Source organism: Macaca mulatta, chromosome 7 (assembly GCF_049350105.2).
Source record: "Macaca mulatta isolate MMU2019108-1 chromosome 7, T2T-MMU8v2.0, whole genome shotgun sequence".
NCBI lineage: Eukaryota > Metazoa > Chordata > Mammalia > Primates > Cercopithecidae > Macaca > Macaca mulatta.
The window spans coordinates 151,938,035-151,961,904 of NC_133412.1; the positions used below are offsets into that span (position 1 = coordinate 151,938,035).

General features: G+C 39.2%; 1 protein-coding gene across 1 annotated transcript in view; it reads left to right on the plus strand.

Annotated features, from left to right (window-relative positions):
• The window catches only part of NRXN3 (neurexin 3), a 600,687-nt gene that overhangs the window by 289,933 nt on the left and 286,884 nt on the right, over positions 1-23,870 (plus strand). The gene's annotated exons all lie outside the window — the stretch shown is intronic.

A 23,870-nucleotide genomic window follows, 5' to 3' on the forward strand; every position in this document is an offset into this window, starting at 1 on the left:
AAAACACCATGTAATACCACTACATACTCATTAGCATGGTTACATCAAAATCAAGTATTAGAGAAGACAAAATATATACACCATGGAATACTATGCAGTCATAAAAAAGAATGAGATCATATCTTTTGCAGAGACATGGATGGAACTGGAGACCATTATCCTTACCAAACTAACACAGGAACAGAAAACCAAATACTGCATATTCTCATTTATAAGTGGGAGCTAAATAATGAGAACACATGGACACATAGAAGGAAACAACACACACTGGGGCCTGTAGGAAGACAGAGGGTGGGAAGAGGGAGAGGATCATTAAAAATAACTAATGAGTACTAGGCTTAATACTTGGGTGATGAAATAATCTGTACAACAAACCCCCATGACACAAGTTTCCTTGTGTAACGAACCTGCACTTGTACCCCCGAACTTAAAAGTTAAATGAAGAAAAGAAGCACCTATTCTATTTATTACTGAAAAAAATACATATTGTAACCCTTAAAAAAGTAAGAGATGACAGGTTATTGAGCAGAAACTGTGATTCAGAATTTTGGATTGGCTGCATTTGAAATACTAACATAAAGACTGGTTTTGCCAGTGGAATCTGAGTTCGGAATTTGACTCCTTTTTTTCCTGCTACTCCCTTTCCCAGCTTGTACATGAATGCAGTCTTCTAGCTCATTTAAATTAGTTCTTTGACTTATAGCAACTGAAAGTAGACTGGTTTGATTTTATCAACTGGAACAAACAACTGAACAGTTTTTGTAGTTTTTGCCTGTTGCTGTCCCTCTCCTTTTCAGATGTCATTAAGTGACTTTCCTGGGCTTAAGACTCTACCTCGAGGACCTGGTTACCCTGGTTGGTTTCTGCCTGAGATGTCTGGTCTACCTCCTGAACCAGCGGGTCTACAATTTGAGGAAATGCAACCTAAATTGATACCCTGATATTTTCAGTGGGCTATGGATTGGCAGGAAGAGACCATAAACACACACTTTATTTAATTTCTGAGTTAATTACCCAGGGATAACAGTATTATCAGAAACATGGTGGCTACACAGGAAAGGAACAGATGTAGTATTCGCTAAAACAGCTTCATTTGGTACCCAGAGTCCTTCAGAGCAGCAAGCAGCTGATAGAGACACTGTCCATATGGCGGTTGAGTCCTTCCAAATCTTTCTGGAAAGCTCAGTTCTTTCTATGACACAGTCTTATGTGCTTGGGGCTTATGTCACATTCTAAAATAATTGACACTGATAGTCGATGCGTGCCCATTTAAAGGATTGTTTTTGAACACTGGAATCTGTCGGTTCTTGATGCAAATGTAGCATAGCAAGGCCACATCTTTGTCTGGAGCAGGAGTTAGAATCCACGTGCAGGTGTTTTGGACAAATGGCTTTGCTTCCAGATTTGCAAAATGTTCTTGAAAACCCTTATCCCTATGGGCACAGATACCATAAGAGAAAAAATAGAAATAAGTAGGAATCAGGATTGGGATTTGCTTGAATCTTTACAGCAAGACCCTCTCCATATTTTCAGTTTTCAAAATCAGTGAAATACTTCAGGTCAGTGGTTTGTAAATTGTTCTGTGGAAATCTCAGGTTCTTTGGTAATGCCAGAAGAGGAAACAGAAGTATTTTTCATTTGTTAGGACCTCAATCATTCCTGGATAATGAATTTTCAGAGGGGAACAGACTTGGTTTATTTTATAAACTGTTTGAGCCTAAAGGAAAATGACTACACCTCCCAAAGCAGATGACTAATTTTCAGAAATTGTTTTTTTGGAAAAGAAGGTCTCCTGTTTAATTTCCCATTCGCACCCCACGTATGTTCTCTTATCAGTGAAGGAGATGAGAAGCCACTCTGGGGAAAAGACATGTAGAAGATCAAGAAAGTTTTTCTTCATGGCATGACTGATACTCCGTTTTTGTTTTTTTTTTAAGACGGGAGTCTTGCTCTGTCATCAGGCTGGAGTCTATTGGTGCGATCTTGGCTCACTGTAACCTCTGCCCCCTGGGTTCAAGCAATTCTCCTGCCTCAGCCTCCCCAGTAGCAGGGATTACGGGCGAGTGCCACCACCATGCCCAGCTAATTTTTGTAATTTTAATAGAGACGGGGTTTCACCATGTTGACCAGGATGATCTCAATCTCTTGACCTCGTGATCCACCTGCCTCAGCCTCCCAAAGTGCTGGGATTACAGGCGTGAGCCACTGTGCCCGGCCGACTGATACTCGTTTGTTCGTTCATTCCAGTGCTAAAAATTGGGCTGGATTTGCCAAAACCAAACTGAAACTGGCTTTCTATGCCTGTGGATTCTGTTCCTATTGTCTGTCCATTCACTGTTCTGTTTAGTTCATGGATGGATTAAGCCTGCCAGCATCACGAAGTATCAGCAGTGGGAAGTTTGGTGCAGGGAAGATGTGAGCACCTGCACAAACATCTGATACTTTTTTTGAGGACATAAAAGCCCCAAAGAACCAAGTATGACACCTTGACAATCATTGGGTTTTTTGAGCCTGGGCCTTGTTAAGGTAGCTGCCTGTACCGCTATGGAATCACTTTAGCTACAGTCTAGCCCTCAGTGCATCAGAGCATCGATTTTAGCTAATAATAATTGTCAACATTAATTGAGCATTTACTATATGCTAAGCTATATATTTATAGCTTAGCTATATATATAATATATAATATTGCTTATATATAAACTATAAGCAATATATAATATATAATATATATATAAAATATATTTACTATAAGTGTCCTAAGTGCTTACTTGCAGGAACTAATTCAGTCCTCACAGTAACTCTAGGAGATAAATACTACACTGTCATTGTGGATGAGATGGGGGTTGGGTGGGGGATTGGGGTGGGGCTGGTCAGCGGAAAGAATCTAAAGCACAAAGATAGCTTTCCTAAGGCCATGCTGCTGATTTGGGTTTGGAACTGGGATTAAAATCCACATTCTAATGGGTTCCAAGCCCATGATTATAGTCATTATGTTCCACTTCCTCACTACCTCTTCACCAAGTATTATCAGAAAGCGAGGAATTATTTTTCAGACTAATGGAAATTTACTAGTGACTTAGTAATGCATCAGAATATCATGGTAGAAAATCATTCCAGAGCTTTGCTGTTTAGTACAGTAGCCACAATCCACATCTGGCTGCTGAGCACTTGCAATGTGCCTGGTCTGAATTGAGGTGTGTTATAAGTTTAAAATCACACTGTATATTGAAGACTTAATACCGAAAAAGTGAAGGATCTTACAAAAAATTTCTTATGTTAGTTACATGTTGAAATGATAAAATGTTGGATATATTAGATTAAGGAAAATGTATTATTAAAACTAACATCACGGGCTTCTTTTTACTTTTTAAAAATGTAGCCACTAGAGAATTTATAATTATATATGCAACTTATTTTATATTGCTATTGGGCACTATTCTAGAGAATTAAAAATGTACAGATTATCCACAGTAGACATTTCCTTATACCTGTGACACTCATTCATTCATCTGAATTAGCTTGTGGTCAGTTTGAGGCAGTTTGTCTAACGTTTGAGTTACGAGATCAGAGCACGAGGTGCTGGTCCATTTTAGAGGTAGTTTATTTAGCTTGTAGAAAAATACACTGAACCATCCTATTCCAATACAGAGTGCCCCAGCTTCACAAAGCAGAACATGGAAGGGTAGACTAGTGAAAATAAGTAAATACAGATAAATAGGTTTTGACGTGTAGTTGAGATTCAGATACATGGAGCAAGATTCTGCAGATTGCACTGTATTAGTGACAGTGAGTGTATTCTAAGAGAAGAGAGGATCTTTATGTGTGGTCAAGGTAGCTGGGGACCAAGTTGTTGAGAATTTTGTATGTCAGGAAAAGGAATGCCTTTGGAGTGACAAACTTTTGTCACTTTCCAAAGAGTCCTTCTTTTAGAATTCTTTATTGATCAATAGAATATTTTGTCGTGATTTACTTCATGATTTATGATATGTTAAAATTTCCAAATTTTCTGTTTATTTTATATTAGTTACATCTTAGATTGATGGTTCCCTGGTGGAATTTGGAAAGACATCTTAATCACACCAGCAGTATTTATGTAAACAGTTTTTAAGGATGGTTTACTTCTTAGTTAACTCTAAAGGATGGATAATGCCATCTGTTGAATAAAGATTCTCACTTTTCTACTTGGGGATCATATTGTCTTCTTAAATCTTTGTCCCTTAGGCTTTGATAATGGACTACATCTCATCTGGGGGCCTCTCTTCTCTGACTGTATTAACCATACTTATCTTGGAGCTGAAAGACCTTGGAAGGAAGCCAGGATCTAATAGTCAGGGTCTATGGATCTTTGGCAAGTATTACAGGGAGGCCCTGGATGTATGGAGTAACAGAGGTCTCTAATGAGGGGGCACAATAGGATTGGCTTATGTGGACATTATATTCTGAAATTGACACATGAGGTTAAAAAATGCTTATAATCAAATTTGGCCTGGATAAGGCTTTTAAACTACTCCGAAATTAGGGTGCTTGAAAGCTCCAAAGTTAGGAGTTAGCATTGTTGATTTTCTTTGTATTTCTTCTGAGACAACCCTTTCCAGGAGACATGAAAGTCAGGTCTACTTGGAATGAGGAAAAGGGTTATGTGGTACATAGGAAATTCTCAGGCCAGGCACAACGGCTGACACCTGTAATTCCAGCATTTTGAGAGGCTGAGGCAGGAGGATCACTCAAGGCCAGGAGTTCAAGACCAGCTGGGCAGCATAGTGAGTTCCCATTTCTACAAAATAATAGAAAATAAAATTAGCGTGCATGGTGGAGCACATTTGTAGTCCCAGCTACTTGGGAGGCTGAGGCAGGAGGGTCCATTGAGCCCACGAGTTCAAGGCTGCAGTGACCCATGATTGTATCACTATACTTCAGCTTGGGAGACAGAGCAAGACCTTGTCTCAGAAACAACAACAACGAAATATCCTACTCCCTCTCATTTTTTCCCTAAGAGTATTGAAAGCTGAATTTGTGTAAGTTATACATAAATATCATGCAATTGCATTGTACTGCTTATTTTCCTAATATGTTAATTGACTTGTATTATGCTTTACATATTTTGGGCTTGTTATTTGTTTGCGCCTAATATATGAAAGGCAGCTAGAACCTATCTTTTTAAATTGAAGAGCTTTAAATCAGTTAGGGAAATAGACAACTAAACTAAGGGTTATAATGCAAATTGAGAAGTACTTTAACAAGGCCTTTCCTCAGTGCTTTAGGACCACAGAGGAGGAGCCATTCAAGTGATCTGGGCATGAGTAAAGGCTGTAGTGTGACACCCTAGCCCAAGCTACCATCATTTCTCATTACATTGGTGCAACGACTTTCTAAATGCTTTCTCTGTTTCTGTTTTTGCCCTTGGATCTCCCTCTCTCCCAAGTCTATAGCTCCCTAGCAGCTGCAGTATTCCTCTTAAAACGTAAGAGGCACATATGCGCCTATCTACTGAAAACCCTCCAGTGGCTTTCCATCTTGCTCAGAATCAGAGCTCAAGTTCCAAAAGGCCTATAAGACCTTGTACAATCTGGCCCTTGCTGCCTCTCTATCCTCATCTCCAGTGTGCACCTCCTCGTTCACCCTGATTCAGCCACACCACCCTCCTTGATGTTCTTTGAACATGTTGCTCGCATGACTGCTCGAGACTTTTGTCCTTACTGTAATCTGTCTGCCTGGAATTCTCATTACTCAAATGTCTACATGGCTTGTTCTCCCATGTTTCCAAAACCCTGAAGAAATGTCACTTTTTTTTTTTTTTTTTTTTTTTTTTTGAGATGGAGTTTCACTCTTGTTTCCCAGGCTGGAGTGCAATGGCATGATCTCAGCCCACTGCAACCTCTACCTCCTGGGTTCAAGTGATTCCCTGCCTCAGCCTCCTGAGTAGCTGGGATTACAGACATGCACCACCATGCCAGCTAATTTTTTTTTTTTTTTTTTTTGTATTTAGTAAAGACTGAGTTTTACCATGTTAGTCAGGCTGGTCTCGAACTCCTGACCTCAGGTGATCCACCCACCTTGGCCTCCCAAAGTGCTGGGATTACAGGCGTGTGCCACCGCGCCTGGCCATGTCACAGTTTTATAGGCCTTTCCTGAATACCCTGTACAAATAAAAACAAGAATAAGCCTCTACCCTATCCTAGCACTCCTTCCATTTAGCTTGTCCATCACCATCTAACATGCTATAAATTCACTTCTTTATTTGTCCCATCCCCTTAGATTTTAAAGTTCATGAAAGTAAAACTTCATCTGTTTCATCTACTTTGGAACAGATCCTGGCACTTAGTATTTTAATTAAATAAATGTTTGTTGAATGAATAACTTACTTTTCGCTCTGGCATGGCTTCCACATTTATTTTGCCTAATGAGTGGATAGATAAATGAATGATGACTATATTCTCTTGGCACTAGCAGAATCTGTTATTTGCCAATGTACCATTTCTCTGGAATAACTTTACAGTTCTTTATTGGAACAAAATACTTTATCAGGACTTGTCATGAGCTCTTGGATTCTGCCAAGACAGCATCTCACTCACAGATGGAAATTGCCATTAATTGTCTGCTTTGATGGTGGAGCACAACATTGGAAAAGAAGACGCCTCCTGGAAAGCAGAGTTTGCCGTTGGTGAGAGACAATAAGAGTGAATTGGGCTGGCCACAAACAGCCTCCCTCATATTGAGAAACTCAATTGGTAATACTCAGCTAGCATACAGATTAGTAATGTTTGAGTGTCTGCATGTATGTGCATGCTTCTGTGTTTATATATTACAAGTGTACATGTGTACCTTTGTATATATAAGTAAAAATATATATGATGTAAAAAATCAAAATCTAATAACTAAAAAATCCAAAGACTGAACACCCCAAGGGAACACTCGGAAGTCTCAGCAGAACCTTTGATGCTTGGGGAAGTAGAAATATAGGGAAGCTTTGCATAATTCCCTGTGTTCACTACTAGCTCAATGAGTATGACTTTCTGCTGAGCCTAAGCATACAGCAATGAATGACAACAATAGTAACAACACATGGGGTCCCTACATTCATAGAGCTTGCATTCTAGTAAGTGGGGAAAAAAGTAAGCAAAGAAATCTAAGTTATATATGGTGATATAAATTCTATGAGGAGAGGAAATAAAGCACAGCGAGGGAGTAGGAGATGATGGAGTACATTTTAGAAATGGGAGTTGATAGAATCTGGGATTTGCTCGACAAAAAGTTGAAGGAGAAGTAGATGCAAAGACCTGAGATTCAGGTGCTTGTTGAATTCAAGGGACATGAAAAAAAAAAAACAAATTAGGGAAGATCAAGTTATATAAAGCCTTTAAGCTATGGTAAGAAGTTTGGATTTTATTCTGGTTACAATGAAAAAGCCATCAAGCACTATTTAGCAAGGGAGTGACTGGTCTGAATTAGGAAAACCCCCCGACTGTTCTATGGAGGATGGAGCGTGGTGTGTGCTAGTAGAGACAGAAGACATGTAGATGGCTCTTACTGCAACCCACGAAAGTAAACACAACAATATGAATTAGAGTAGCAGTGATGGGAATTGTAAGTAGATGAGTGTGGGATATATTCTGGAGGTAGAGTCAACAGGATTTATTGATGAATTGTACATTGGGTATGCAAGGTGAGTAACTGAGGATAACTTTATTAGTCAAGATAAGCTAGGCTGTGTTGTGGCAACAAACTGTTCCAAAATCTCAGAGGCTTAATACAAAAGAGGTTTATTTCTCAGCAATTTGTATATCCCTGTGTTTTGGCTAGTGGCTTTGCTTTGTTTATTGTTGTTCTTACTCTAGGACATGGGATGGCAGGGTAGCCACTAACTGGAACATTGCTGGTTGACATTGAAAAAGGATAAATAAAATTTAAAGGGTTTCACACTGGGAACGATTAAGCATTTGGTCTCGACATGACACATAACACTTCTGCTCAAACTAATTGGCCAGAAGTAATCATATGGCTCCGTCCTGCACAAGGGGCGAATAAATACAATCCTGTGTTATGCCAGGAGACAAAGGACTAGAGCCTACTCAGACAGCAACACTAATGACTCTATAATATCTTCCTGGTTTGAATAACTGTTAATGGCATTATCCAAGTGCGGGTATTCGAAAGGAATGAGCTTGTGGGATGTGAAATCCATATTTCTTTTTTAGCCTTTTTTAGTTTAAAAGCCTATTGAGTGGAGATGTCAAGAAGACATGTGGAGATATGATTCTTAAGATTGGAGAAAATCTAGGGGTAGAGAAATAAATTTGAGCATCCACAACATGAATATGACACTTAAAGTATCAGGACATATAGGTACCTGCTGAGAGCCCTCAAGTTCTATCTTTGGACTCCTATAAAGAAGTAATTCCTATAGAGAAGTAATCCAAAGACAGAACATGAGAGCTCTCAACAGGTAGAGGTCTTACAGAGAGAAAACCAACAAAGGAAATAAAAAGAGAGAGGTTCTCATGGTAGATAGAAACACAAGAGAGTATTGAATCTTAAAAGGCCTCAAGAAGTAAGTATTGCAAGAAAAAGGGAATGCTGACAGGTCAAGGAAAATGAGATTTAAATATTGGATCTGGCAAGCTATTGATCCTTTTACTGGTGTGGTATAAACAAGAGGCTAATTTAAAGGGGGCTGAGAAGAGAATGAAAAGTGTGGAATTGATGAAAATGGTCATAGACAACTTTTGGAAGGGTTTTGCTGTAATCAGATCAGTAAAGTGAGGTCAGTAGTGAAAAGGAACATGGTGTCAAGAAGATAGGTGGTCAGGAAAGGGAGCAGGTTCGTGGGCAAGATTATGGTTTTGTCTTTTGAAATATACTGACTTGATAAAAAAGTATTCAAATGAAAAGTACTCAGATATTAGTTGGAGATATAAGTCAGACATAGAGAAACACCAGTGCCAGCATAAACATGGAGGAGCCCTCTTCATAGAGAAAAGAGAACAGGGAACACAGATGGGCTCTGATAGGAAAAGTATAGAGAAAAAAGAGTCAGGAGATGAAGGCTGAGACCTGGGAAGCACTCACATTAATAAAGTCGGGAGAAAAAAGCAGATTATGTCCTAGAAATCAAGGAAAGAAAGTTTCAATACCTTTGCAAGAGGTTTTTCTTCCATTTCTATGTTCCTGGAAATATGTAGTCTATATTCTGTACTCTCTGGACAAATTTGAAGGGGACTATACTGTAGTTGATTAAATATATAATCTAAGAACTATGGAATAAAGGTAGGATTAAAAGTTTTTAAAATCTCAAATCAGTGGGGTTGATGCTCTTTGCTTTTCTGTTCTTTTTGTTATTGTCTTCTCTTGTTATTTTGAAATTTCTCTGAAAACTACTTAAATATACAGTTAGTGCCATACTCATCATTGTATTTTTCTTCTTTTTTACCTCCTCCTCCTCCTTCATCACCGTCCTCATTAATGATTATCATTAGCAAAATAATCATCACCATCAGACTTCGTTAAATTAATTATTTGGTATTTTAATAACTCAGAGCTATTTTTCATAATTTGGTTAGAACTACTGAGGGACATTCATTTTAGTATAATAGAGCATTTTTATAGCACTTCTAGTTATTTGAGTACTTATTAAATGCTTACTTTAAACATGGTCATAATTTCTTCCCTAAGTCCTTTTCAGTTAAATTTCCCAGGAAAGATACAAGAGTTCCAGGGTGAAAAAGAAGTGCTCAGAGGGAATACAAGAGATTAAGACCACAAATATATGGTGTCACTAGAATAATCTGGCAGAAGTTTCTATTTAGGTTAGTTGACTGTAAGAAACATATGTAGATAAATAGTATAGGAATATAGGTGCAGGGTAAAATGGTGACTCAATATCTTAATATCAAATGAAAAATGGACTGCTCCCTCCTTCTAGCCTGGAATAATGTCGTATTATTGACACCCCTTCTCTGGAGTATAATTTGGCTTAGTTCTGGTGGTCTGTTGAGTGACTTGGGGTCTCTCTCTCTCTCTCTCTGTCTCTCTCAACCTCTCTCTCCTCTCCCCCTTCCTCCTTTTTCTCTCTGCCCATCCATCCTTCTCTCCCTCCTTCCCTCCTCCCCACTATCTCTCACTCCTCCAACTCATTTCTTTCTATCAGTGACTTGACATCTACCTAGTTACCCTAGAGACCTCAAAGCAATTATTCTTTCCTTAAACATTCCTTCAAAACCCAGTTGTTCCTGAGGCCTATTGACTTGAATCATGTCTATCTTTGCCATTGCTACCTTCTTAGTTCAAATATTCATCATTATTTTCTGGGTTACCTCCATGGCCTCCTAACTTGTGCCTGCCTCTTTTGTTTTATTCCACTCCAATGATCCCTCCCATTCACATGCCTCTCCTCCAGCCTTCTCCCATCTTAGTTATTGTGCTTAAGAAAATTATGGCTCATAGACCAAGTATAGGATAGCACTGTGAAGAAGTAGATTGAGGGAGGGAGACATTGGAGTTGGAGTTAGAACTAGTTCGGAGGTTAGACTGTACTTGTCAATGAGAGAATCCAGATTCCATCTCTCTAGGACAGAATAGACCATTTCTATCTATATGGAGTATCCCTTACATGCTATCCATATTTCTCTCTTAACATCATTGTACACATGTTTACATGTGTAACACTTCTAATAAATTGTAAGCTCCTTAAGGTCAGAGACCATGTCCTAACATTCAGTAAGCTCTCCATGGTTGTTTGTTGGGTAAATAAATAAAATATGGTCTTAAATAGAACCAGTGTCAGAAGGAATAGGGTGGAGGGTGGAGAAAATGAATATAAAAAAGATTGTATATGGAATTACATGGACTTAGTAAAATATTAATTCTGTGACAATGAAGAGAGAAGGATCAGATATATCTATACAAATTTGAGCTTAGGTGACCATTAACAGAAATAAGGAAGTCGGGAGGAGGAACTGATGAGTTTGCTTTTAGGCAGATTGATTTTAAGGTTCTGTAGAGAATTTTAATTTTAAGTAGATGAATTGTTCCAGCAGACAATTCAGATTTGAAGACTGAAGCTGTGGAGAGAGTTTTGATCTAGAAGTAAAGATGTGTTAGTGAGTGAAATTACCAAGACACCGCAGTGAAAACAGGAAAGAGAGCCTTCATCAGATGCATGGGGAAAGCCTCTTTTTAAGAAATTCGGAAAAGGAGCTGATGACAGAAAATGAGTCTGAAAATGAGAGGCAGAAGTGAGTCATCAAAGAGTTACTTGGAAAGTGTACAGTCAGGAAACCCAGAAAAAGAGGATGTTGAGGAAGGAGTGATAGAAATGCCAGCTATTGCACAAATATTGCATACTATAAGAATGGACGCCTATTTAAATTTAAGTAATAGAACATCAGTAATATTATTTTAGAATTATTTCCTCATGAGTTAAATATGTTTTCTCTTAGGAAGCAACTAAGTTAAAACACGGTATTTAGAGTGCTGCAGAGACAAGGTTATAAAAATTCTCTCCTATATCATCAGTGGTTGAATAAAATTCCTTTATTGGTTTTTCTTGGACTGTACCCTCTAGCCAAACAGCCCAGTGGAATCCAGTGATAGAAGCCAAAGAAATAAAAGCTAAGTGTCTCAATTTATCCTGTTGTCACTTTCAGCTTTCTCTGCTCATTATTAGATACCAAGATAAGCAATAGATTTAGGTTTTTTGATGGAATTCAAGTGGGTGCCTTGACTCTCTTTGACCTGGATCTAGGGACACTCTAGTCAGATTCCAAATTTTTTTCTTTTTTCTTTTTTGCACATTCATGGCTTGAATAAGGGTAAGAGACACCTGGAGAGATACTAACAATCTTTCAGGTATAACAGGGCATGCTGTTAGTTAGTATTTTCTTCAAGGCAGCCCATGATTAGGCCAGAGGAGGAGGATGCCACTATTCACTTCTAACCTCCATCCCTGAATTATGGTAAACACAGAAGATGCTTGCTGGTCAGAAGAGAGTTGACTCATTATGTCAGGCAGTAAACCAAAGATTTTATCCCTTTATGATGAAAGAAAACTCAGATAAAAGCAAGACCAACAAACAAGCCATGAGAATTGGGGAAAACAGTGATGACGTGGGGTTAGTGCTATGAAAGTTCCCAGAAAGGTCTTTGAAAACTCTGGGCCTATAAATTTAATTATGTACTACTATTTGCTAATATTATATACTAATATTTACTTTGTTTGGAGGTAGAAACACTTTACTATCCACTTGTCTTTAGTATGAACACCTTCTTAGGAAGCATTAATGAAACACCTAATACTATCTACTTCCATGCCAGTCCAAAATTAAGCTCTAAAGATCGAGGAGTCAGAGGTAAGGGTCAGTAGGATTTTCTGTGGTCTTGACTTCTTCTCAAGACATCTATTTGATTTCCAGTAATAGGAAGTGGCTCCCAATTACATCTATTCCCAGGGTCCCTCGCTATTCTCTTGTCATCTTGATTTCAGTTTGGTCTGATTAGATGGTACTAAGTTTTCTATACGGTGATTTACATTACAAGAAAAATTGGTAAATGGTGTTATACTGCTTCAAATCTGCAGCAATATAGGTAGGTGTCTTTGGTGAGGTTTTGTTTGCAATTATAGGATTCCCTAGATGGGGACTCTTTCATGAAAAATCATAAGAGCAAGTGGTTGAATAAAGGTTATTTCTAGACTGTTTTCTCCAGACTAATTAGATTAGTACAAGGGCCAACCATGCAGCCTCATAGTTTCAAGAGTGCATTGCGAGTCAGATGGACTTGAGTTTAAATCTTGCCTCTGCCACGTAAAAGCTTTGTGAGCTTGGACAAGTCATTTACTTCTCTCAGCCTCAGTTTTCCCATCTGTAAAATGAGATGATTATGGCATCTTATAGAATTGTTGCGGTAATTTTTGATAGTCTAAATATAAAGTATTTGGCAGGCCACGCACAGTGGCTCATGCCTATAATCCCAACACTTTGGGAGGCTGAGGCGGCTGGATCACTTGAGGTCACGAGTTCGAGACCAGCCTGGCCAACATGGTGAAATCCCATCTCTACTAATAATACAAATATTAGCTGGGTGTGGTGGCACACACCTGTAGTCCCAGCTACTCAGGAGGCTGAGGCAGGAGAATTCCCTGAACTCAGGAGGCAGGGGTTGCAGTGAGCCGAGATCATGCCACTGCATTCCAGCCTAGGCAACAGAGTGAGACTCCATCTCAAAACAAAACAAAACAAAACAAACAAAAATAAAGAAATAAAGCATTTGGCACAGTTCTTGGCACTTAGTATCTATCCTTCATTATTAGTCTTAGATGGAAAACTAGATGCCTCAACAGACCCGGCCAGGACAGCATTCCCACAGTCTCCAACAAGTCAGCAAGCTTTATCAGCTTTATCTCTGATATTTCTTTCTAGACAATTCCACTCCTTTTTCATCATTACCACTACTGCCATAGACCTGGGCGCTACCTTCTCTTATTTGGATTTTTTGGCTATATATATATATATATTTGTTTGTTTGTTTGTTTGTTTGTTTTCCTCCCCACTGCTCAAATACCTGCTCTAGAGCCCTGGTCCTCAGCTTTGTACTTAAGATTAAGATTTGGTATGAACCAGTTTTATCAATTTAATCATCTATTTTTTATTTTCTTCATGCATTTCTCCCCAAACACACATATCATCCCCAAGCCAATAATAATTCCTTTCAAAGTACTTTTTATACTTTTGGTCTTATATATGTCATATTGCAGTAGCTTTTCAAGTTGATTTGTGTGTGTGTGTGTGTGTGTGTGTGTGTGTGTGTGTGTGTGTGTGTGTGTGTGTTTTCTCTGGCTTTCTTTTAGTTCATTCCCTATGTGGCCACCAGATTAATCTTTTATATAATACCAACCTGACCTCATCACTCTTCTGAACCAGAGTGATTTCCTAGTGCCTTTAGGATCAAGTTAAAACTTCTGAGGCCGGGCTCGGTGGCTCACGCCTGTAATCCCAGCACTTTGGGAGGCCGAGGCGGGCGGATCACGAGGTCAGGAGATCGAGACCATCCTGGCGAACACGGTGAAACCCCGTCTCTACTAAAAATACAAAAAAATTAGCTGGGCGTGGTGGCAGGCGCCTGTAGTCCCAGCTGCTTGGGAGGCTAAGGCAGGAGAATGGCATGAGCCTGGGAGGCGGAGATTGCAGTGAGCCGAGATCGCACCACTGCACTCCAGCCTAGGCGACAGAGCGAGACTCAGTCTCAAAAAAAACAAAAAAAACAAAAAAAAAAAACCAAAAAAAAACAAAAAAAAAAACTTCGACATCAGCTGGATGCAGGAGGTCTTCTGGGGGCATTATTCAGCCTCAACTCCACTGTCACTCCCACTCTACTCATGCAATTCAGTCATATTGATTACTCTTGAGACTACACATATGCCAAGATTTCTTACCCTCGTTTCTCGCCATCCATGCTATTTCTCTTACCTTCCTCTTTCACCTGACTAATGCCACTCATTTATCAGATCTCACCTTAGTACTCCATCCTTTGAAAGACATTTTCTGATTGCCTCTTCCATCTACCCACAGCTTGAATTAAGAGCTCATCCCTGATTTCATGGTAATTTAGAAATATCTTTTTAGAAACCTTTATCATGCAAATTGCTCATTTTGATTTTCTGACTGTCTCCTCTTCTAAAAGGAGGCTTACTTGCAGTATTTTTTAATCTTTGTATTTCCACAGAGCATGACACTCAATAAATACATGAGTGTCTGAAAAACTGAATAAATGTGTGTATGTCTGTTTCTTTTAACAGAGTAAATTATTTTTGGGAAGGGCCAATCACTCTTTTCTGCTTGTTGGCTCCACATTTCCTAGCATGGTCCTTTGTATATAATAGTTGATCAATAAGTAGTGTCTGAATAATGATATATGTGTCTATCTTCCCCAGATCATTCTAAGTTCTTCAGCAAAAAGATTGTGTCATAAGAATTAGATAGCCTCCGGAACAATGAATTACAAATACTTCATACTCTGTTTAATGCACATGTTTAATTTTTGCTTTGAGTTGAACTCAAGTTACAGTGCCTTATGAGAGAGTCAGGCAGCTTCTCTGTACTACATAAGCATGTACTTGATGAAGCTTGGGGTCAGAAACCTGGAAACTAAGTTTAGTAGGAAATTTAAACGCCAGAGACTGGATGCATCCTAGGAGTGGATTACCAGTATTGATACTTCTAGAGAATTTTCGATTCTTATTTGGTTCTCCATAAACCTGACCAGTCCATGTATCGCAAGCCTCAAAGGATGCAAGCCTTATTCTGGTGTTTTTTATTGCAAGTCAAAGTCTAGCAGGAGCTGAGGAATGAGCAGCAGAGGGAGGGTGTATTAATTTCCTGTGGTTACAGTAACAAATTATCACAAATTTGGTAGCTTAAAAACAGTAATTTATTTTCTCATAATTCCAGAGGTCATAAATCAGTTTCACTGGACTAAAATCAAGGTGTTAACAGGGCCTCTTAAGGGTCAAGGTGAGAATCTGTTGCTTGACTCTTCCCATTTCTGATAGCTGCCCATATTCCTTGGCTTGTGGCCCTTGATCTCTACCTCCATATTCACATTATCTCTCTGTCTGTATGTGTGATCTTCCTTTGCCTTCATCTTACAAGGATTCAAGTGCTTGCATTTAGGGCCCACCTGGAGAATACATGATAGTCTCATCTCAAGATCCCTAACTTAATCACATCTGCAAAGACACCTTTCCAAGTAAGATAACATTTACAGGTTCCACGGATTAGGATATGGTATCTTTGTGGAACATTATTCAGCCTGCTACAGAGATATGTTTCCCTTTTTGTAGATCTTCTAAGAACATTGTTTGCTTACAGACATACTTCAGAAGCAAATGACTTCCAAACTGATGGTCCATTGAAAAAAATCCTGGGGCTGCTTTCAGGAAAGGTCTAATTTAGGTCAGCCCAATGCCACTGAACAGATGTATATGGCAACATTCCCAACTCCCATTATGAAAATAAACCATTAATTAATACTTATTGAGGAGCTGATGAGTAACCGGAAGAGCTGGTCTGAGTTCTGGGCAAGGAATCAGTGACAGTCAGTTTCTACCATCTGGCTGCTGTGGGTAGATTGTGGTCCATATCTGTAGAATAAGGTGTGCACAGTTGGCTTGGCACTCGCTCTTCTGTGTCCAGCAGTAGCTCTTGCCATCTGTCTTATCAAAAGAATCAAAATGGATCTAGGTTGTCACTGGGAGATTACTGAGTATCAGTGGACACTATGAGCTCGAGTCGGCCACCCCATGCAAGGTTAGAGCAGGAACTTCACTGATGTTTGAATTAGGGAACTTCAGGACCTAAAATTGGGATGCAGACATTTCTTGACTCTTTCATGTCTTTTCCACCTCTTTCATATAATCTAAGGGGGATATGGACCTTGGAGAAGTCTTCCTCAAGGCTTTGGCAGGGGCTCCTAAACATGCTTCATCCATGCCTACTTGAGTGTAATCTGCTATCTTGAGCCACAGGCAGGAGAGATCAAATTTTCTAGTAATATTTTTTATAATCCAGCTAGCTGAAGAAGTGTGATCAAAGAATCTTAAAAGTGTGATCTTGAAGAATCTTAGTTTCTCTTCTGTTGTAGAGACAGGATAGTAATAGTTGCTGAGCCTATAGGCTCTGAAGCCAGACTTATCTCTATTTCCATGCTGGTTCCACTACCTAATAGCTGTGTGAGCTTAGGTAGATAATAAAATCTCAGATTCCCAGTTTTCTCAATTGTAAAATAAGGATAACAGTAACCAACATATACAAGGTGCCAGGAGATATTCTAAGCATGTTACATATATTTAATCTTATTTTCACAACAACCCTATGAGATAAATGTACTATTGTTATCCTACTTCAAAGATGGAAAAACTGAGGTACAGAGAGATTAAGTAACCTGTCTAGATCACATAGTAACAAGTCACTGAACAAGAATTTCAACTCAGAGTATATGCTTCAACTCAGAATATACTTCAACTCAGCATATTTGATGTTAACTGTGTTTTATGCTGCTTCTTCTGCCTCAGGTTGTAAGGATCAAATAGGATGGCCATCTATTCCAGGTCACCTTGGAAAGTTCTGGGTAATATCTCCTGTCCAGGTGAATTATTAATAGTGTCCCCTTCTTTTATTCTCAAAGGTAGTGTCACATCTTGGTTTGAATGTATTTCACATTTGGATTAAATAGTTTTTACATGTGAAACACTAAGAATGATGACCAACCCATAGGAAGCTCTCTGTTAATATTAGCTATCGCTGTTTCTACTACTGCCATCACCACCACCACCACCATCACCATCACCCACATTCATCCCAACTCTGGGACCTTTAGGGTTAGGGGGTTAACCCGAGTTCTGCAAATGCATATCATGGGAGCCACTGTTCCCAGTTCCCACACCCACAGCAGACATTGCTCGTTGATCACAGTACAACAGTCTTTCCTACTTAGTGTCATAGACAACCATTTTTGATTGATCATACTTGACGTGTGAAATGAAAATTATTTATCACACCTAGTTTTATTTAATCTCAGAATACAAGATCCCAGTGTATGGAGACTGAATTTAGTCTGAGCTTGTGGTTTTATATGAAAACTTATTTGATTCCTAGAAGTGATAATGAATTTGGGACCTCTTTAGACACCCTATGTCCCTTTTCTCCAATATTTCTTTCTACCTATTTCCCTATTATTTCTACCTCTTCTTTTATATAAATATAAAAGAAATTTAATTCATCAGTTTCCTATTCTCTGCCTATAATTTTATGTGTTATAATAAAAGACTATTGAAATACTACCAAAGTGGACACAATATAAATAAGGCAAAGGAGTGAGTCATCATAGGAATTACAGTTGGCACCCAAGATCAAAGGCTTAGAAAAGCTATCTTTAAATGTGATTTGTGTAACTGGTAGTGAAATTCATTTCAGGTTGATTTTGCATGGCATAAGGGACATCTAGTGGTTATCTAGGTCTCTGCAGATTTACTAAAGGTAATGCAAACTCGTAGGTATAAGTATTAGGGTTTATATACCATCACCTTGAAAGGGAGTCCCACGAAAGGAGGGGACCTTTTGTTGCATGACTACTTTTAAGCTAACAAAGTGTAAAGAAACCTTTTTCAGAAGAAAATTAATTCGAGTCCTAGCATTTCTATCTATGTTATTGTCAGTTTGAACCCAACTCTTATTTGCTGCCTTCTGTACCAGGTTGGAAATCATTCTGTTATCAGCTACCTGCCAGCCTGGTATATTCTTCCTATCACTTTCTCTACCTCTTTTGCTGATTGCAGAGGGACTCTTTGGACCACTTTGAAAAGCCATCTGATTAAAGCCTTCATTAGGCTAGAAGCAGAACTACTTCACAGGCCAGGCAAGAAATACTTTGAAATTGCTCCTGATGGGCAGATCTCCTTTGGAGGTTGCTCAGCCATCAGGAAGCCATATAGCACTGGTCCACGTGTATTTTGTATAAATTAGTGGGCTTGACATTATAAGAGATTGCCCCTATGGGCACTTAAAAGAGTTCTCCTGGAACTTACCTATTGGCCTGCGCCTCTTTATGGAACCCGTCTTACACATGGTTCTGAACTAACTGCTTCTGTCATCTGGATTGCTTTCAATACCTGCTTGCCTCATGTGCTACTATTGTTTCCAACCAACTATGCTAGACTTCTTAAAGGTTGTGTTTCATTGAATCTTTTTACAGTAATTTCTATGACTCTTTTGTCTTTGAGACTCTCATATTAGCTTTTTCTACAAAAGCTGTTTGGCATGCCTATTGTCAACTATTTTCTTTCAGAGTAGCTGCTAACAGCCAGAAGCTGCTAGTTGTGGCCAAAGGCCTCATTGTTGGAGATTCATTCTTGCTCTTTGACTCTAGGTACAGAGGATGAAGACTCTGAGGTACTGTCTCAAAACATCCATGTGTTTTCTATGACAAGTCAAAGCTACATTGTCATATTAGAGGTGTCCAGTAGCCCCTTAGCATGCCTCAGAGTGGGAGGTAGTGTTGGCACCGAACTTTGTCAGCCAGTCTCTTAGAGGACCTTACTGGAGTTTGTGATTGAGCTTTTACTTCTTCTGTTAGTATTCTGCTGAGACATATACTCTAATGATAGCTGCCACTCTGGGGTGCAGAACTTTCCATATAGATTGCCTTAAAAATAAAAGCGCATTTTCTACACATGCATGCTGGGGAAAACTCTACTAAATATTCAGTAGTTCCATCAAATGCCTTTTATCCATTTGTAATACTTTAGCTTTCTGCCTTTTCATCTTATTACTTATTTTCAGGCAGAATAGATATAGAGGCTTCTTTCTGCGTTATAGTCTTCACCGACTTAAAGGCATCAGGAAGTGGCCCTTGTGATTTTCCTTGCTATTATTCTTCCCATTTTTCCACCGCCTCCTGTAAGCACATACTTTGTGTCAGGTATTGAGAGATACAGAGAGAAAAGGCATAGTTTTCTCCCCTTGAGAGGCTCCTGGTCTACTGGAGGAAACAGACAATTCCAGCACAATATGATAAATACAATGATAGCAGTTAGAACATGAAGCCATGGGGGCAGAGAGGAAGAAATCAGCTTTGGGTGGGAGTGGAGTGGGTAGAAATATTGGAGAAGGGCTTCTCAAAAGAGGTGATGTCTAAACTGTGCCTCAAGTGACGAATAGTAGTTATCCAGGTAGAGAATCCAGGCAAGGCTTATCCCTGGAATGATAAATTGGAGGACCTGCTGAACTTTTGTCAAGGCTGGTAACAGTGAAGTGAGGACTAGATCAGGAAGAGGTTTTTATATAATGCTTCAAAGTTTGCATTTAATTCTGAAGTTGATAAAGAACCACTGAACAATTTGAAGCAGAGAATGACATGTTATTCCCAGACATGTTAACAGTGAGACAATTAGAGTCTTTTCTAGTCCTTGGAATAAAAATAACAGTAGTTTCCTAGTGGTTCAGCAAGGTATGTTTTAAATTTTCTCATCTTTTTAATGAAACAGCTTAAGGCTTCCTTTCTAGTCTGTTACCTTTTCCCCCTAATTGCATAATGTATATATTTTTAGAGCTTTTCATAATCAGGTACCACCTATTCATCTGATCTTAGTTCCTCTGCTTTGTGACATGTAACTTTTACTCTAGTGGAGTTGGTGCCCTCATCAAATATTCTAAGACAGAAGGAAATGTAGGCATTCTCTGGGTAGGTCTGTTTAGTACCTAAGAAAATGCAGGAAATGAGAGTGTGTATATATTGAGCTTCTACTATGTGCCATACACTTTGCTAAATACAGGGAATGCATTGGTTACCATATCAGAAACACACAACCCATGTGTTTATGATGCTTAGTTTAGAGAATCGAAACAGTGCCATCCCTGGCAACCAGAGGGTACAGAACTACAATTTCAATCAAGTTTATGGTCATAGGTTCTTGTACATTAATTGACATGACAAGTATATCTCACTCCAATTTTGATATGAAAAAATGTTCCCCCCTTAAGTATCCTTCAACTTTCTCTGTGCATGTTGGTGGCAGCAATTATGTCTCAAGGTCTGTCCTCCATGGTCTACCGCTAAAGATACAGTGGTTATTTAGTACATTTACATGGGCTTTTGTTTCTAATATTCTAGTATAGCTAATCAATTCATATTAACTTGGCTTTTGCATTAGAGGATAAGAAAGGTGGAGAATAGGTTCATCTCAATTTCTGGCTCTCAGTGACTGGTAGTTAACTTCTGGGAGCACTACCTTGAGAGGATTCTGAGGCTTCATCTGGGTTGAGTGGGAGTAGAATATAAATACATCGATTGATGATGAATGCCATCTGCTGGGAAAGGAGGATAGAGGCACTTATTTGCCGACATGGCTCTAAGAAATGGGAGAGCTGCTATCCAGTTGTGTGTGAAAAGATTAACTGGCAACTAGAAACTTAGAAACTACCCATTGACTAGTTCTGGCTTGGAGAACTATGGCCTATACTTGCCAGTTCATATCTTATGTCTCTGCCTGGGTCTGTCTATGTCAAGTTATTATTTATTAACTTAGTAGAAGCTTAGTAGACTCTGTGAAGATGATAAAGCCTGAAACAGCAAGCCTGTGATAGACTGTGATAGACTGAGCCTTTATAGTATCCTTAATGCTCCAGAAACTTGATTGACTGGAAACTTTTTCTCTTTCTTTTTATTTTTTATTTATTTATTTTTTTTGAGGTGGAGTCTCACTCTGTTGCCCAGGCTGGAATGCAGTGGCATGATCTCTGCCACCCGGGTTCAAGCGATTCTCCTGCCTCAGCCTCTCGAGTAGCTGGGATTACAGGTGATTACCATCACGCCTGGCTAATTTTTGTATTTTTAGTAGAGACCAGGTTTCACCATCTTGGCCAGGCTTGTCGTGAACTCCTGACCTCATGATCTACCTGCCTTGGCCTCCCAAAGTGTTGGGATTACAGGTGTGAGCCGCTGCGCCCAGCCTGGAAACTTTTTCTCTGGGATACACAAATACATTGCAGCCTGTTCCTCATCAACTGTTTAAGTGGAATAAAAGTCCTAAGAAAGTTCTTCTTGAGAAGAATAAAATTGAGACCTCTACTCTGAACAGGTATGGAGCATTCAATAAGGCAAAGGGTCGGAAATCTTGCTTAACTTCTTACTGTTCCCATCTGTAACTGGGCATAAACCTATATGATCATTTTCCTTTCACAAAGAATCCATCAAGTAAATACTCGTTAAAGCCTATGCTTAACTTGAGCACCAGTAGTAATGACTCGCATTATCAGTGGGGCTCTTGGGCTGGCACTCATGGCTCTGTGATTCATGAGGGCAGAGTAACTGACTGGCTTACAGCTGTCTCTCTTTTTCTGGCTGGACTGCCTGCATGCCTAGATGACTGAATGGCTTTTTTCAGAAGGAGGTATGGACTAAGGATTTTGCTATTTCAACATCAGTTTCCTGGATCTTTTCTTCTACTCCAGCTTGCCATATGTCCCTTTTATCTTTTCCTGGCCTCTCTCTTACAAATAGGGCCATAGATCAGAGAGGATGGCCCCATCTGGTGAAATCTAGCTTTCAGATATGCTTCATTTGACCCATAGAGTGTTGGATTACACAGAATTTTAAAAATTTAATTAACTGTCAACATTGTACTATTGGTTTCAACTTTATCTGGAGTTTTTTTAACCTTTATTTTGAGCTCTAGAACTTGGACATTTTCTGGCTCCTGCCTTGCAAGTCTGAACCTCAGTTCCAGTTTTCTACTTCTGGTGCTTAGTCTTTTATCTTTGGCAGATCCTGACCACTGTTAACAAAATATAAAGCATGAAAATGGTGGCATCCATCCGATGCAGCATTTGGGACTTTGAGCCTTTGAGCCCCAGGTTGGGTGTCAGCTGTATCTCAGCAGGTGGAGTTAGTTTGCCGACCCCTGTTAGCAAGACCAGAGATGCAGATGTGGCTCTGTTCATGCCAGATATTAGGTTCTTCTGACTTTGGGATCTAAGAGGACCATCTGCTGCCACATTTGTTCTTGGACTTCACTGTCGGAGTTTGATCAATGGCATCCTGTGATAAAAATTGATGTTCATGAATATGAATCTAAATCTGAGCAAGTGTTTGCTGTGTGTACATCTCATAAATGTCACATTAGGCAATTAAGTATATACAATTTATAAATAAATATATATAATTTATAAATACATATATGAAGTTCATAAATAAATATATATGACCTATAAATAAATGTATAAAGCTATGATTTTATAGTTTATTAAATCCAGAGTTTTTCTTTTGTTGTAGCCCTGCCTCTTAGGCTTGACAATTGGCTTAGAAATTATCCTCAGTGACAATCTTTCTTTTTCTTCTTCTTTTTGTCTCACTCTGTCACCCAGGCTGGAGTGTAGTGGTACGATCTCAGCTCACTGCAACCTCCATCTCCAGAGTTCAAGCGATTCTCCCACTGCAGGCTCCCAAGTAGCTTGGATTACAGGCATACCCCACCACACCTGCTAATTTCTGTATTTTTAGTAGAGATGGGGTTTCATCATGTTGGCCAGGCTGATCTTGAACTCCTGGCCTCAAGTGATCCACCTGACTCGGCCTCCCAAAGTGCTGGGATTACAGGCAAAAGCCCCTTTGCCCAGCCTGAATCTTTCCTTCTTAATAACTCCATGCTATACTGTCTGTTGGTTTATTCTGGCTTTTCTCAGTAAATAACAAAATTAATGGTGATCACTACCACTTACTGAGTGCTTATCAAGAGTCAGAAACTATGTAAAGTTCTTTTATATGTGGGACCATCATCTCCTTTGTTTCTTACAATCCTATGAAGTAAGATATTATCTACATTCTACAGTAGAAGAACATAGGGTGAGACAAGTTAAATATCATGCCCAACATAACACGGTAAGGTGTCCAAACTCTAGTTAGGGTGCCTCCAAAGGTCATGATCTTAACCATGGCGCTATACTGCTACTTCAATCTAACATCTAATTTAATAAAGATATGAACATTTGGTAAGCACCTATATAGTTAGGAGCCATTTCAGATTTTAAAAGGTGTAATTAATATTTCTTATTCATAAGGTGTTTGAAATCTATTGAAAAGACCAGACTTGTGCTATACAAAGATAACAAAGTTGAGAGTTTTAAGTGACAGGGAATGGAGTGGACAGTTTAGAGGAGGGAGAAATCACAGCAGGCCCAAGTCATCGGCTGCCTGAGGGAAAGAAGGGAAGTGGGGCAGAGACAGTGGGATGTGTGATTCCATAGAGACCCCAGAAGCAAGATTCTTTCACAACACTTCTTAGTCATTATTTTACCCTGAGTAGGAACGTTACACAATAATAAGAT